Source organism: Schistocerca cancellata, chromosome 6 (assembly GCF_023864275.1).
Source record: "Schistocerca cancellata isolate TAMUIC-IGC-003103 chromosome 6, iqSchCanc2.1, whole genome shotgun sequence".
Classification (NCBI taxonomy): domain Eukaryota; kingdom Metazoa; phylum Arthropoda; class Insecta; order Orthoptera; family Acrididae; genus Schistocerca; species Schistocerca cancellata.
The window spans coordinates 163,098,283-163,112,397 of record NC_064631.1 but is presented as its reverse complement, the minus strand read 5'-3'; the positions used below and the strand labels follow the sequence as shown (position 1 = coordinate 163,112,397).

The 14,115-nt window shown below is 40.3% G+C and overlaps 1 protein-coding gene across 2 annotated transcripts in view; it reads right to left on the bottom strand.

Moving 5' to 3' along the window:
- LOC126190799 (N(6)-adenine-specific methyltransferase METTL4) overlaps positions 1-14,115 on the bottom strand; it is a 74,898-nt gene that overhangs the window by 44,688 nt on the left and 16,095 nt on the right. Inside the window, exons 5-6 of one of the 2 annotated variants that reach the window (XR_007538283.1) lie at positions 11,028-11,203; positions 9,090-10,133 (exon numbers count right to left, since the gene is read on the bottom strand). The exons of the other annotated variant lie outside the window; for it this stretch is intronic. The gene's annotated coding sequence lies outside the window, so the exon portion shown is untranslated. Of the gene's footprint in view, positions 1-9,089; positions 10,134-11,027; positions 11,204-14,115 lie in introns of those variants that run through there. 2 annotated transcript variants of the gene reach the window in all.

Here is a 14,115-nt window from a genome sequence, read left to right as displayed (position 1 = left end):
ACTGCTTGCAAACGGGCCACAAAGATTCTGTTTTGTGCCCACAACAGTGTGATGCTTGGTGAGCAGGCGACTTCACAAGCAGCCGAGCCCCACGGGCGCCCGGGCGGATGCGGTTCCTGGCAGGGCGCAGTGAGGCCTGGCAGGCCCCACTATGGATCGACTGGTTGATCGGGCAGGGCAAGTCGAGGCTCACCCGGCTGTCGAGACTACGGTCCCGGGCGGGCCACGCATGCTCTGTGCATGCCTCTGGTTGACAGCGCATTCATATTCTTATGACGTAAAAGATACCAACCCCCATCAAATTTTCATCTGACCTCTGACCTTAAACACTTTCCAAGCAACAGGGTACACAGCACAGACTGCATCTGTCTCCCTATGACATAGCCATTCATGAAGTGAAATTGTTGCATTTTTTAACAATACTTAGCTGTAACACATTTTCCATTACTAAGAAAAGCTGTGGTATATTAATACCTGATTTCAATTATTTAAGTTTTGCATTATAGCAGTAGTTGTATTATTTTACAATTAAAAAATGACTGTGGTATTCTCACAACTACGCAATGACTTTTCTGAGTCCACAGAATCAGCAACACAGTAAGTTCATTCCTTGCTATGATCTAATTACTCATGGCCCCAGTGTGGTGTGTGGTATTACTGAAAAAGCAATGCATTGTAAGCACTTATTACACACTGACAAGGGGCAAGCTAAAGCACTCAAGAATAAGAAATTGCTCTGTTGCTTGAGATTTGAGCTGCAGTACATTTTTTGCTTTACTGTGCTGAATGCAGTAAACCTACTAGCTATGACAAATATATACTATCAAAAACACAGTATATATCAAAGAGAAAACAACTTGCTAGAAAGTGTAATTATGATGTGCCATTCGTCCAGAACAAGTCTATCCATTTACGATAGCAAATATAAAATATCTTATTCGCACAGAGTTGGTTGAGGGCTGCATGTATAATACACATTGTACTTCTAAGATGCGGAGAAAATATGGTTCTGTTGATGTCTGCGATACTTTAATTTGGACCATTCTGGCTAACTATTCAACTAATATAAATTCTGAGTCCTAGTGCGTAAATTATCAACTGTGTAATTTACATGTAGTCGCCCAGAGGCAAGTGATCGCTGAACTATGCCATGAGAGTAAGCACTTGGAAAAGTCACATCATCAAAATCAACTGACAGTGTGAACTGTGATTGTAATACAGGCAAGGAGGAAAAGAAATTATCCTATTAACTGAATCAAATCTTGCGTTGAATGAAACTGTGTCCCAACCTGCATTGCTGCCATCCATCTGCACATTTCTTTCATCTGAGCTCTCCTATTGCAGCTCATCTGTTCTTCAATCGTTAACTAATCTTTCTTGTTACCATATTAAATGAGTTTAACAGTTTACACTATGAGTACATGATTAAACTAAGTCAAAACTTCAGCATAGTGAATACCAATTAAGATGTAATAAATTCTTTGTCTAGTTTGTATTTGCTGCTCTCTACCATACCATTTTTATCAGTCAGTCCACATTCTAAATGGCTACTAGAATATAAACTGTGGACGGGCTAACAGCAGGATGATGAAATATGAACCAATACTGCGTCACCTCGCAAGGTTGCTCTGAATAGTATAGCTGGTAGATGACCAGCTAAGAACACCAAGCATCCGTAGCTGGTTATGGGAACAGAACTTTTTATTTTCCACTGATGTTCTTTTTTTTGTAAGGAGCAGTCATGTTAACACACACAGCTAACCAGGTAGGTGAATCAGTGTAACTGTCCGACCAGTTAGCCTCAGGGTTGTTCCTTGTGGCTCATTTAGTAGTTCTGTGGCACTTCTAGAAGTTTAAGAAATTCTCACACATTATGAAGACTTTATACATCTGTAACAATCACAATCTCCGACGAAATGGCCATGCTAGTCATCTACCACATAACTTCATCTATGAACACCACATTTTAAGTGCACAACAGAACTTGAAGTTAAGATTAATAGACTCTAGAATTGTTTTCTCACCAAGAACGAAGTGAGCACCACATAATATCGATATTGTACTTGCTGAAACTCGGCTGGCAGCATAAAAATGATTCTTGCTCTATAGCAGGCATAGCATTGTAATCAAATATTGTCAATCAGGTGAATCATGATAAGATGCCTGTGTCACCAGCAAAACAGATGTCACAGTGACCAACCAGAAACAAGGATAAAATGTCTTTTATAAGGTAAATAGAAATGGCAGCAGCAAGGAAACGATGGCAATGCTATACCTGAAATTTGTTTAGCATTAAATTGTGAATTTCATTACTTAACTACATACAAACTTAGATGTTAGTAAAGCTGAGTTCAAATAACACTACCTTGCCAATCTGTAATTCATTCAGTACTAAATGCAATTTACAGTTTATTCTTTTCTTGACAGTACAGTTGAGAAGAACTGCACTATTACTTTACCGACAAGAACCAGCCAGGTCTAAGGGACATTTCTGATCCTCTGAGTTGCAGAACATCCATAAGTCTTGTATTTGGGATTTTTACTGCATTGGCACTGATAATTTCAGCATCTGGTCTGTCTCATAAAGCTGTAATGTGAAGGTTTTTTTAAAAAAAGGTATGTAAGTGTATTTCTGTTGCACTGGAACTGTGTTTCGCCAATGATGAGAAGTGCAATATATGAGAAGATATTGACAAGATTATATCTAGTAATGACTCGTCACCACTGTTCATTTGTTCAAGCAACACTATGGACAAAATTTGTCAGACTTGATTTCCAGACACAATGTTTCATGGGATGGCTTATCACACCCACCACTAAAAAAATTGTAATTTTGAAAATTAATTGTTGGATGATTAAAGTCTACACTGATGATTACAGTATGACAGGGGAACTTATGTACAGGTGAACTGAGGTTTTCTCTAAAGTTTTCAGTTACACCAGGAGATGAGCCTGATGGGGAATAGAAGGATCCCATTGTCCTTTTGTGTCCACCCCTAATACTGAGTCTTGCCCTAACAGTCTCACATGCAGCTTCGGTTTCTATCTCGGTCGATTTGAGTTTCTTGTCTACTGCGACCGTTACTACCACCTCCATTTCCCATTTGCCCATCCTTTCAATATGCACTTAAAATTTTCCTCAGAAATCTCACTACTGTCGATTTCAGGTTTCAAACAGCTTTCTGTACCTAGTATCATGCGAGCTTCACTGCTTTTCTGGAGTGCTTCAAACTCTGGCACTTTGTTGTGAATGTTTCGGAAGGATTTTAGTATTCACACCTGTTGGAAGTATTTCTTTGTCTCACATTAATACTGCTGGGTTTCCTAAATGTACCATAACCAAGATTGGATGGAGAGCCGTCTAATCTAAAAAACCAGTGTGTGTGCCACACACACACAGTTTGCTACCTGAGTAACAGCCTCTGACACTTGGCACACATCTCCCCCATATAGGACGACCCTACAGATCTCAACTCTATGGCGCAAGTCCAGGAAGTCATAGGCTAACTTGTCACTTAACCTTGAAAGTCTATGGTTCCACTTGACTCAGAACCAAAGATCCACAATCAGTTCTGGGGGCAATGCTGCCAATTGTAAACTTCACTGAAAGTCCATGCACAAGGCTGGTCTTCTCAACCTTCCCTCACAGTCACTGGAGTGTCACAAATATGACCTTGGAGTGCGGACAGCAGGCATCATTTGTTTCAATGTGCACCATAATCTGCAGTTCTTGCACCCTGTTCCCTCAATGGCTCCTGGAATAGCCTCTTCAACATGTTGAATGAACGCCCCAGGCATACAAAATGAGTGATCTGGTGTACCTTTCCTGTACCATCGCTGCATGTTTGAACTGCTGATGATTAATAGACCCATACCCATTTGCATTTGCCTCCTCCTGACACTGGACAGAGCAGGTTCCCCTAAACAGATGAAGTGAGCCCCACTGGCTCAGTTTCAGCTTCAGTAAAAGACAGCACCACAACCTTGTTGGTCAGGGAGGTTGGTACAACACCCTGGTACCTGTCCACCCTGTACTGGATGTCTAAATCTGCCATTGAAACGTCACTCACAGTCTAAGTGGATGAGTAATGACAGATCATGTACTTACTGCAGAGGAGAGAGGATACACAGGAGAGGATAGTACTTAGGGTACCTCTGGTACCGTTATGACAGGTACACGACTCTCAGGAGCTCTTCCAACACGCCAATTCGCAGCAGCTGCCTATTGTTTCACAGATTTCCAGCTGCTTACAAACACCAGCCAACTTATCCGATGTTCGAGAACAGCATTCACAGTGGGGCTGTATTTTAGCTTGTGAAATGTATTACAGAGCAGTGAACATATAACTTTAAATTAAGCCCACTGATTGTCTTTTAACCTGATGAGCTGTAAACTTCAGGGTGTATATGCCCCGGGACAAATGGGAAAAACCCAGGAATTTTTTTCATCCAGGAAAAATCAGGGGAAAACCTGAAAATTTTTTATAATTCTACAAATTTTTCATTGTTTTAGTTTTCAGTTACATTACTGTAATTTAAATTGGTAAGAACTGATACTCTGACAAAGAATTTTACTTTAGTCCACTACTGCAGAAATAAAACAAAAAGAGAATAACACCAAAATAAATCTTTAGTTGCAAAGAAAACATGCCATTTACAACAAAACACAGTGCACACACAAGCATCTGCTGACAGCAAAATGTGTCAAAGACTACACAATTCTTCATAACAACAAACTGCTATGGACACATCTTTCTTGTGGGCCTCGTTTCGATGTGTGTGACATCGCCACTGTTTACATTTGTAACAGGATGTGGGAAAATATTGCAAATGGTGATTTGAGAAGTGTTACCTGCAAAGTAAATTTCCTCTTATGCAAAACGAATTACATTACGTGTGACAATGTGTGATGAATTTCTTAAATCATGAAGTGTTAGACTCTCATTTGAAACTTAACACTGAGGACCAGCCACTTACAAAAATTTCAGGCCCACAACACCAGCCATTTATCCCACTATTTAAAATTTTTCTGGAACATGTATGTTTTATATCTTAAAGGGTGACATACACTAAAAAACAAGTTACAAGATTAGCTTTTTATATTTATTTTAGTTCTTTCAGAGATTACATATTATGCAGTAACAATGGCAAAAAGTATAATTATCCTTCAAAAAACGTGTGAAGTGCTTTCTTGAGCAGTTGCAAGTGTAATTGACTTTTCTATCAAAAAGGCAAAGTGCTAGACAGTACAGGCAATGCCATTCCCAGCAGGAACCACGTGAATCATCAAGTTATTCGAATTCAAATTGATTATATTTGTATATATGAACTTAAAAAAAGACATTATTGTGCTTTGCAACAGATACATATTAAAATTGTAAACTGTGGAGTTTACTTGCTGCAAAGGATAAAAGCTATTTGCTGATACTATCTTAACGACACAAAAAATTACTCTAACTATAGATGCTACTGGCTCCCAACTAACAACACACGAAGAAATGAAGGGTGCACATTTAACACAAGTATTAATGTGTCCATATGGATAGAATATTGCACCCACCTCATCGCAGAAACAAATTTTTACACAGACAAGGCCCGCTCGAGGTTTTAAATTTCCATGCACAGCTTCATGTATGTCTTGACAATATTTTCTAACATTTTATTCCGTGTCATGATCAGAAATTGTAATGACTTCACTGACTATTACAATCCTGTCACTGTCATCACCATCATCAACTACAGTGGGAAATTCCACAGGTGATGATGACGCAGGTGGCGGTGGCTCCACACAGTGGAATTCCACAGACCAGCAATAATGGAAAGGCTGGTTGTGGTGGTGGTGGTGGTGGTGACGGTGGTGGGAGCCCTGCAACCATGTTTCTGGCAGCTGGTGGTAAGGCAATTGTCCATCCAGCAACATTATAACAATAATGCAAAAAATTACTTCACTTGATCACACACACACACACACACACACACACACACACACACACACACACACACACACATTTTATTTATTTATTTTTTTAAGCACGGCAGCTTTGATTCCATGTTTCTAGATCTCCAGAAAGCTTCTGACACCATTCCTCACAAGAGACTTCCAATCAGTTTGCGTGCCTGCAGAGTATCACTTCAGTTGTGCGAGTGGATTCACGATTTCCTTACAGGAAGACCACAGCATGTAAAAACTGACGAAAAATCATCGAGTAAAATAGAAGTGATATCTGGCATAAGCAAGGAAGTGTTATAGGCTCTTTGCTGTACCTGATCTGTATACATGATTCAGGAGACAATCTGAGCAGCCCTCTTAGATAGTTTGCAGATGATGCTGCCATTCACCACCTAATAAAGTCATTGGAATATTAAAACCAATTTCAAAATGATATGGATAAGATATCTGTATGGTGTGAAAAAGTGGTAATTATCTCTGATAAATGGAAAGTGTACGGACATCCCCACGAATATGAACAAAAAAGTTCAGCTGCATCATAAATCACACAAATTTAAAGGGTGTCACAATTTGATTAGATATTTAGGAATTACATCTACAAACAACTTAAACTGGAATGATCACGTAGATAATGTTGTGGGGAAGGCAAACCAAGGACTGTATTTTATTTACAGAGCACTTAGGAGATGTAACAGGTCTACTAAAAGAGACTACCCACACTACACTTGTTCATCCTTTGCTAGATTACTGCTGTGTGGCAAGGGATCCTTACAACATAGGATTGACAGAGGACATTGAAAAATGTTCAAAGCAGGTGATTCCTTTCGTATTGTCATGAAATAGGGGGTAAGAGTGTCATGGTTACAGTGAGTGAGTTGGGGTGGCAATCATCAAAACAAATGATTGTTTCTTCATTGCAATGAGATCTTTTCAGAACATTTCAATGACCAACCTTCTCCTCGAATGTGAAAAAATTTTACTGTTATCAACCTACACAGCAAGGAATGATCATTGTAATAAAATAAATCAGAGCTCACACAGAAAGATTTAAGTGTTCATTTTTTCCATGTGCTCTTAGAGGATGTAATGGTAGAGAAATAATCTGAAGGTTGTTCGAAGAATCCTCTGGCAGGCACTTAAGTGTGAACTGTAGAGTAGTCATGTAGATGAATGGGACATGAGGAGACCTCCTGACATAGCATTCTACCACATCAAGGCAAGGCAAGGCAACACACACACACACACACACACACACACACACACACACACACACACACACAACAGAGAGAGAGAGAGAGAGAGAGAGAGAGAGAGAGAGAGAGAGAGAGAGATATTCAGCCTACACTGCTTACCCATTTGGTCTAAATGTGAGCGTTTGCCTCCTGCCCCAGAGCCCTCTCCACAGGCACTCATCTCACGTCACTTCATCATTACTGAGATACAATTCAATTCAACTCATATAAATAATACACAGACATGCAGCTCCAACAGACAAATGAAAACACCTACATCCAAGCGAGCTTGACAATATTGGTCAGGACAAAGAGAAGTCACAGCACATGTGGCATGGACATCATAGCGTACAGCCTTTGTGGCACAGGTTCTGCAAAGGCAAGCAGTAGGAACTCCCATTACAAGGACACTGTACTACTGCCGCCAAGACAGCAACTACGCATTATGCACAACGCTTTTCTGTTGCATGATCTGCAAATGTAAGATTTCTAACTCTACATGCTCTTGTTTCATCTTATGGTTGCCTTCAAAAGTTCAGCATTTTGCAGTGATTACACGCATTGTGACTCCTGACACTTCTTGGAGAGCTGGCTAAGTACACAGAGATATGAAGCTGGTGGTCAGCAACATGTGTGTGAGCCTGGGTGATAGCTGGACGGTCTCTCCTGACTCATCATTTCTCTCAGCCTTCACTGATACCGAGAGGATCCATACTGACTCGACACTTCTCAGATTGGGAACAAGTGACAGCTCCTGGTCGCAACAGGAACAGTGAAACATGAGCAGAACAAAGCGCCATGTAGCGATTTCTGTGGAAGTAGTAGCTTATCTGATGGAAGCTTGATGGAGGGCAAGATTCCCTAAGTTAATACTCAACAGATCCCAGACATCATCATTCTGTGCTCCCCAACTATTTCTCTGCCAACTGCTTCAAAAAGGAAACCAACCAAATGACCACTGCAGTCATCCCAGAAGAAACACAAAAGTAACGAGAAAGTGTTTAAAAATTAAATTTGACAAATTTTGTTCATAGAGCAGCTTGAGCAAACAAACAGTGGTGACAAATCATTAACAGTCCCTTAGAACTGGCTGATTCTTGTCAGTAAAGTAACGCTGCAATTCTCCTCAACTGTAGCGTCAGAAAAGAATAAACTGTAAATTTCACTTAGTACTCAATGAATTACAGATTGGCATGGCAATGTCATTTGAACTCTGCTTTACTAACATCTAAGTTTTATGTAGTTAAGTAATGAAATTCACCGTTTACTGCTAAACAAATTTTGGATACGGCATTGCCCTTGTTTCCTTGCTGCTGCCACTTCTATTTACCTTAAAAGACATTTCATCCTTGTTTCTGGTTGGCCATTGTGACGTGTGTTTTGCTGGTGACACAGGCCTGTACCACAAATGCACTGAATGCATTTGGAAGAGAAGCAGGGGAATAAAAGGAAACGTATCTGGGTGAAGCCATGGGTTTTACAACAAGATGATAAAAGCATTCAACAAAATTTGTTATGTGACCTGCGAGTGGAGGGCGTCAAGTCGTACATAAATTACTTAAGAACAGATGAGAATAAATTTCAGTGTGTGCTCAGTAAAGTGTCTCCCCATCTCACAAAACACAATACTCACTCAAGAACTGTGTCTGATTTCTTGCTACAGGAGAGAGTTACTCTAGCTTACAGAATAGCACTTGGATACCACAGTCCACATTAACTAAAATAATCCCAGAAACATGTGAAGCAATTTATAAAGCACTAAAGAACCAATATCTGATGGTAAATAAATGTTCAAGACACTTTATGTGCATTAAGAACTATTTTATTGCAGAACAAAGTAATAAATACATTTTGTGTCCCAACAACTACAAATTGAAAACCAGCATTGAAAACCAGCCCAGCCCTGTGAAATACCCTGGACCACATTTAAGCTCTTATGGGGCGTGATGGAAACAGAAACATGCTCCAGCTTGTCATAGGAGAGTGGTGCCCTTAACTGGGCAGAGGAGGCTGTTTTGCTCAAGATCACATTTTGGACAATCCCTCACCTCCTCAAAATTGTCCTCTAAATGCTCCACAAAAAACTGAGACTTCACTGACTTAGACTTTGCCCACTTAGAGACTGCTGGTGGCAGACCACCAGCGAGAGATGACGTACTACACTTCATGGCGTATCATCCGCCCTGATGACACCCACTCTGAACAGGGGCCATCCCCACGGTCGCCACCCAGCTGCAGCAAAGGCCACCTGGCACGATGTCCATTGCCAGGACTCCCAATACCCCAGGGTGACAGGCATCTACTCCTTGGCATACGTGGGGAGTTAACGGCGCAGGCATCAGCAGAGCAACCCCTGTGTAGTCTGGGGGCTACAACCAACAGGGTACATGGCGGCCCCACCACAACAGACTGGCTGCCATGCTGGAGGTACTAAGAATTCCTTGGTCATCGTCGGCGCAGAAAATGACACTGCATAGTGGGTGGAGGAAAACGCAACCAGGAAGGTGTCTTTGCCCAAGAGATGGAGGATGAGCGGAACTGCAATGCCTCGACAAGAAAGTGGGCGAAAGATCTCAATGCACGATGGATACAATGCACCATGTAAGGCGCCCTTCCCCAATTGCCTTGCTCTTTGGAAAAATGGAGGTCAAACCCTAAAGGGGACCATCACATAAAGGCCGAAACGTGTGAGACTCCTTTTAGTCGCCTCTTACAACAGTCAGGAATACCTCTGGCCTGTTCTTACCCCCGGACCCGCAGGCGGACCGGGCAGGCTGGGACTGGTTTTTGCAAATATCAGTCACAGGCTTCAACATTTTGGTGGCCTCCAAAAGAATGTCTGTTGTCACTTTTCTTCTCTTTGTGGGAAGCCGTTCATGCTGCTGGGGCTGTGGCTCACTGCAGGTGACATCAGTCTCTTCTTGTGATGAATACTGTGCCTCTACTTCATGCTATGAATATAGAAATGGAAACCCTTAGTTACACATTATCTTACACATACATAAATTTTATTTACGGGTACCCACAAGCAAAGAAGAGTGGGAGCAAATTGCATATGATTTAGAGGAAAAGTGGAACTGTTATAACACTATAGGAACAATGGGTGGAAAGCAAATGTCCACAAGCTAGTGGCTCTCACTTTTTAAATTATAAATCCTTTAACAGTATAATTTTATTTGCCATAGTAGATGCTACCTACAAATTCTTGTATGTTGATGTAGGAACTAATGGGCATTTTGGTGATGCTGGAGTGTTTTCAAAAAGCAAACTACAGGAATGTCTCATTGACCATCCATTCTGAACATTCCTGAAGGCCAAAAGCTAGGGAACACAAACATTACAACTCCAATGGTTGTGCCGGCAGATGATGCTTTTCCTCTGAGTTACATCATCATGAAGCTGTATCCCTTGAAGGGAATCACTAAGGACGAAAAAGTTCCCAATTACAGGTTGTCACAAAGAAGAAGACTTGTGAAAAGCAGGTTTGGCATTCTTGCCAATAGTTTCAGGATTTTTCTTAATGCCATTAATCTACCTCCAGAAACAGTTACTACAATTGCACTAGCTGCCTGCATATTGCATAACTTGTTAACCAAGAGGAGAAAACACATGTACACTCATCAGGAAACAGTGTCTACAGCAGTAGGAAACTGCACTTATCTTGAGTCACAGAGCACTGAGGACCCACAGAAAATGGAACCAACAGTTTGCCAAGCTGCTGTTGCACATCCAGTACATGGGAGCACAGTTAGAAAAGACTTTAAAACATATTAAAATGGTGGTGGGATAGTGTCTTGACAAGACAATCACATTTCATAATGTAAAATGTAAACAAATGCACCTACCTCAAAAATTTCTTCAAATGTGGGGTTCCACGTTCACTGCCGCTTTCCATGTCCTCTAAATGAGAGACACTTTCATCTACCACTGTGGCCTGGTCCACGAACTTCAGCAAGTGGGACCAGTACACTTGTGGACTATAAACGGCCTGTGCACTGGCTCCACATTTGCTTTTAAGCATCTGCAATAATAATAATGTAAACTACTTGTATGTTACGTAAACATTATGTGTGCTTCGAGTATCTTGATTGAACAAAATTATGTAAAACATTTGTGTGTCATGTAAAAATTACTTGCATTAATAAAATTAAATACATGTGTTGATACGTAATTTTGCCTTCTCGTGAGATTAACTTGGGCAGAGGCCATTAACTTTCTTTTTTATGCAGCCTGGTACACGCTGGTCATATCTCACGACTAATGATCTCTGTAATTTTTTTGCAGCTCTCCAGTCTTCTTAATCCATTTTTGTACTCAGGAAACCTCATGTTGTAAAGCACCTCATCAGCTTCATACATTTCTATTAATATTTTAGCTGATGGCACAAACCAACTAAATTCTGCAGCCATGTTTACAAACACACTACTGGTGACTGACAGCTGCACTGATGCTAGTGCTCCAAGTGGTAACATTTCACATTGCAGTAAACAGAAGACAAGCGACTTTTATGATCAAATTTATGGTGAAGCTCTAGATTTGATCATATTTACTTGATGACAGACAGATCAAAATTTATGGCGAAGCTCTAGATTTGATCATATTTACTCGATGACAGACAAAATTTGACAAAGTTTCCTATTACACCGTCAAATTTCTTTGACACAAACATTTGACACATCAACTTTGACAAAGAAATATTATAGTGTCATACCAGCCTTAGCCACATGCGTTAACCTGACTGCTGCTGCACAAAAAAGCACATTAGTGAATAAAGTCTCTGTTCCCATAACTAGCCACGGATGCTTGGTGTTCTTAGCTGATTGTCTACCAACTACTCTATTCAGACCGACCTTGTGAGGTGATGTAGTATTACTTCATATTTCATCACCCTACTGTTAGACCTTCCACATTTTACATGCTAGTAGACATTTAAAATGTGGGCTGACAGAGAAAAATGGTATAGTACAGAGCAGCAAATACAAACTGGGCAAATAATTTATTACATCTTAATTGGTATTTACTATGCTGAAGTTTTGACTTAGTTTAATCATGTACTCATAGTGTAAACTGTTTAACCTCATTTAATATCGTAACAAGAAAGTTTAGTAACGACTGAAGAACAGATGAGCTGCAATAGGAGAGCTCAGATGAAAGAGATGTGCAGATCGATGGCAGATACGCAGACTGGGACACAGTTTCATTCACCCCAAGATTTCATTCAGTTAAAATTCCTTTTCCTCCTTGGCTGCATTACAATCACAGTTCACACTATCAGTTGATTTTGATTATTCAAAATTTCCAAGTGCTCAGTGATTACTTCCCTCTGGAAGTCTACACCTAAATTACACAACTGATAATTTATACACTAGAAGTCAGAGCTGATGTAAGTTTTATAGTTAGCCATAATGATCCAAATTAAACTATCACAGACATCAACACGTCCACATTTTATTGGCATCTTAAAGTACAGTGTGTATTACATCTGGCATCATCAACTGACTCCAAGCAAATACGATATTTTATATTTGCTATCGTAAATGGATACACTTGTTCTGAATGAATGGACATGATAATTACACTTTCTAGCAAATTGTTTTGTCTTTGCCGTGCACTGCGCTTTTGCTATTAAACACCATATACATTTGTTGTAGCTAGTAGATTTACAGCTTTCAGCACAGTGAAGCAAACAAGGTACTGCAGCTTAAATCTCAAACAACAGAACAATTTATTATTATTGAGTGCTTTAGCTTATCCCTTGGTCAGCGTGTACTAAGTGCCTGCACTGCACTGTTAGTTCAATAACAGCACATGCCACACTGTGGCTGTGAGTAATTAAGACATAGCAAGGATTGAACTTGCGTTGCTGATTCTGTGGACTCGGAAAAGTCACTGCTAGAAATGGTGCTAGTTCTAGGTTGGAGCTGTGAACAAACAACAGTCATTTTTGAATTTTAAAATAGGCCTAATACAGTAATTGCTGTAATCCATAGCTGAAATAATTGAAACCAGCTATTAATATACCACAGCTTGTCTTGGCAATGGAAAATGTGTTAATAAAGCTATGTACTATTAAGGAGTGCAGCAATTTCACTTTGTGAATGGCTGGGACAAAGCAGGACAAATGCAGTTTGCACTGTGTATTCTGTTGCTGGGAAAATGTGTAAGGTCAGATGAAAATTGGATGGGGCCTGGTATGTTCTGCTTCATAAGAGTATGAATGCACTGTCAACCACATATACACGATAGTCCAAAACATGTGGATTTTGCTCAGCTGTGTGCCTTAATCATGCTAAGTGTGGCTTGACTGGTGCCACACAAACAGAATGTGTCAGATAATGCAAGCTATCGCTCAGTCATGCCCTGCTACTGGTCGCATGTGGTCCTGAGCAGTAATGTGTGATATTGCTGATCCAACCACTGTTTGTTTCTATCAATATTAATCCATTACCGAGTTGGCATGGGACAAGATTCACTAAAGCTGTGGACTACACTGTAAAGAGTATTATTCTGAAAGGAATATTTGAATACACTCTACACAACTGTCATTACTTACATGTTTGGATTGCTCAATGTTGGCTGTGACCATTAATTCCCATGACTCAGTACTAAATATGTAGAATGTTTCACTAAGTTTAAAACTTCGGTAAACAACATTGAAGACTTATGAAGTGAGGTAAGATAACATCTCAGGACAGTGTCAACTTCATTATGAAGATTTCACGGGAATGACTTTAACCATTTGCCTTATAGTGGCAATATTTTTAATTTGTCCTGGTTTCCCTCTTGCGAACCTACCCTACCTTGTGAACAAGGGAACGATAGCCCTTATGTACCCCCATTTTAACCATCCAGCATGGTCACTGTTATAAAAAGTACAAAATCAGCTGTTTTTGTGCCTTATCAATGCCTTAACCTTCAGCCATTGCACTGGGC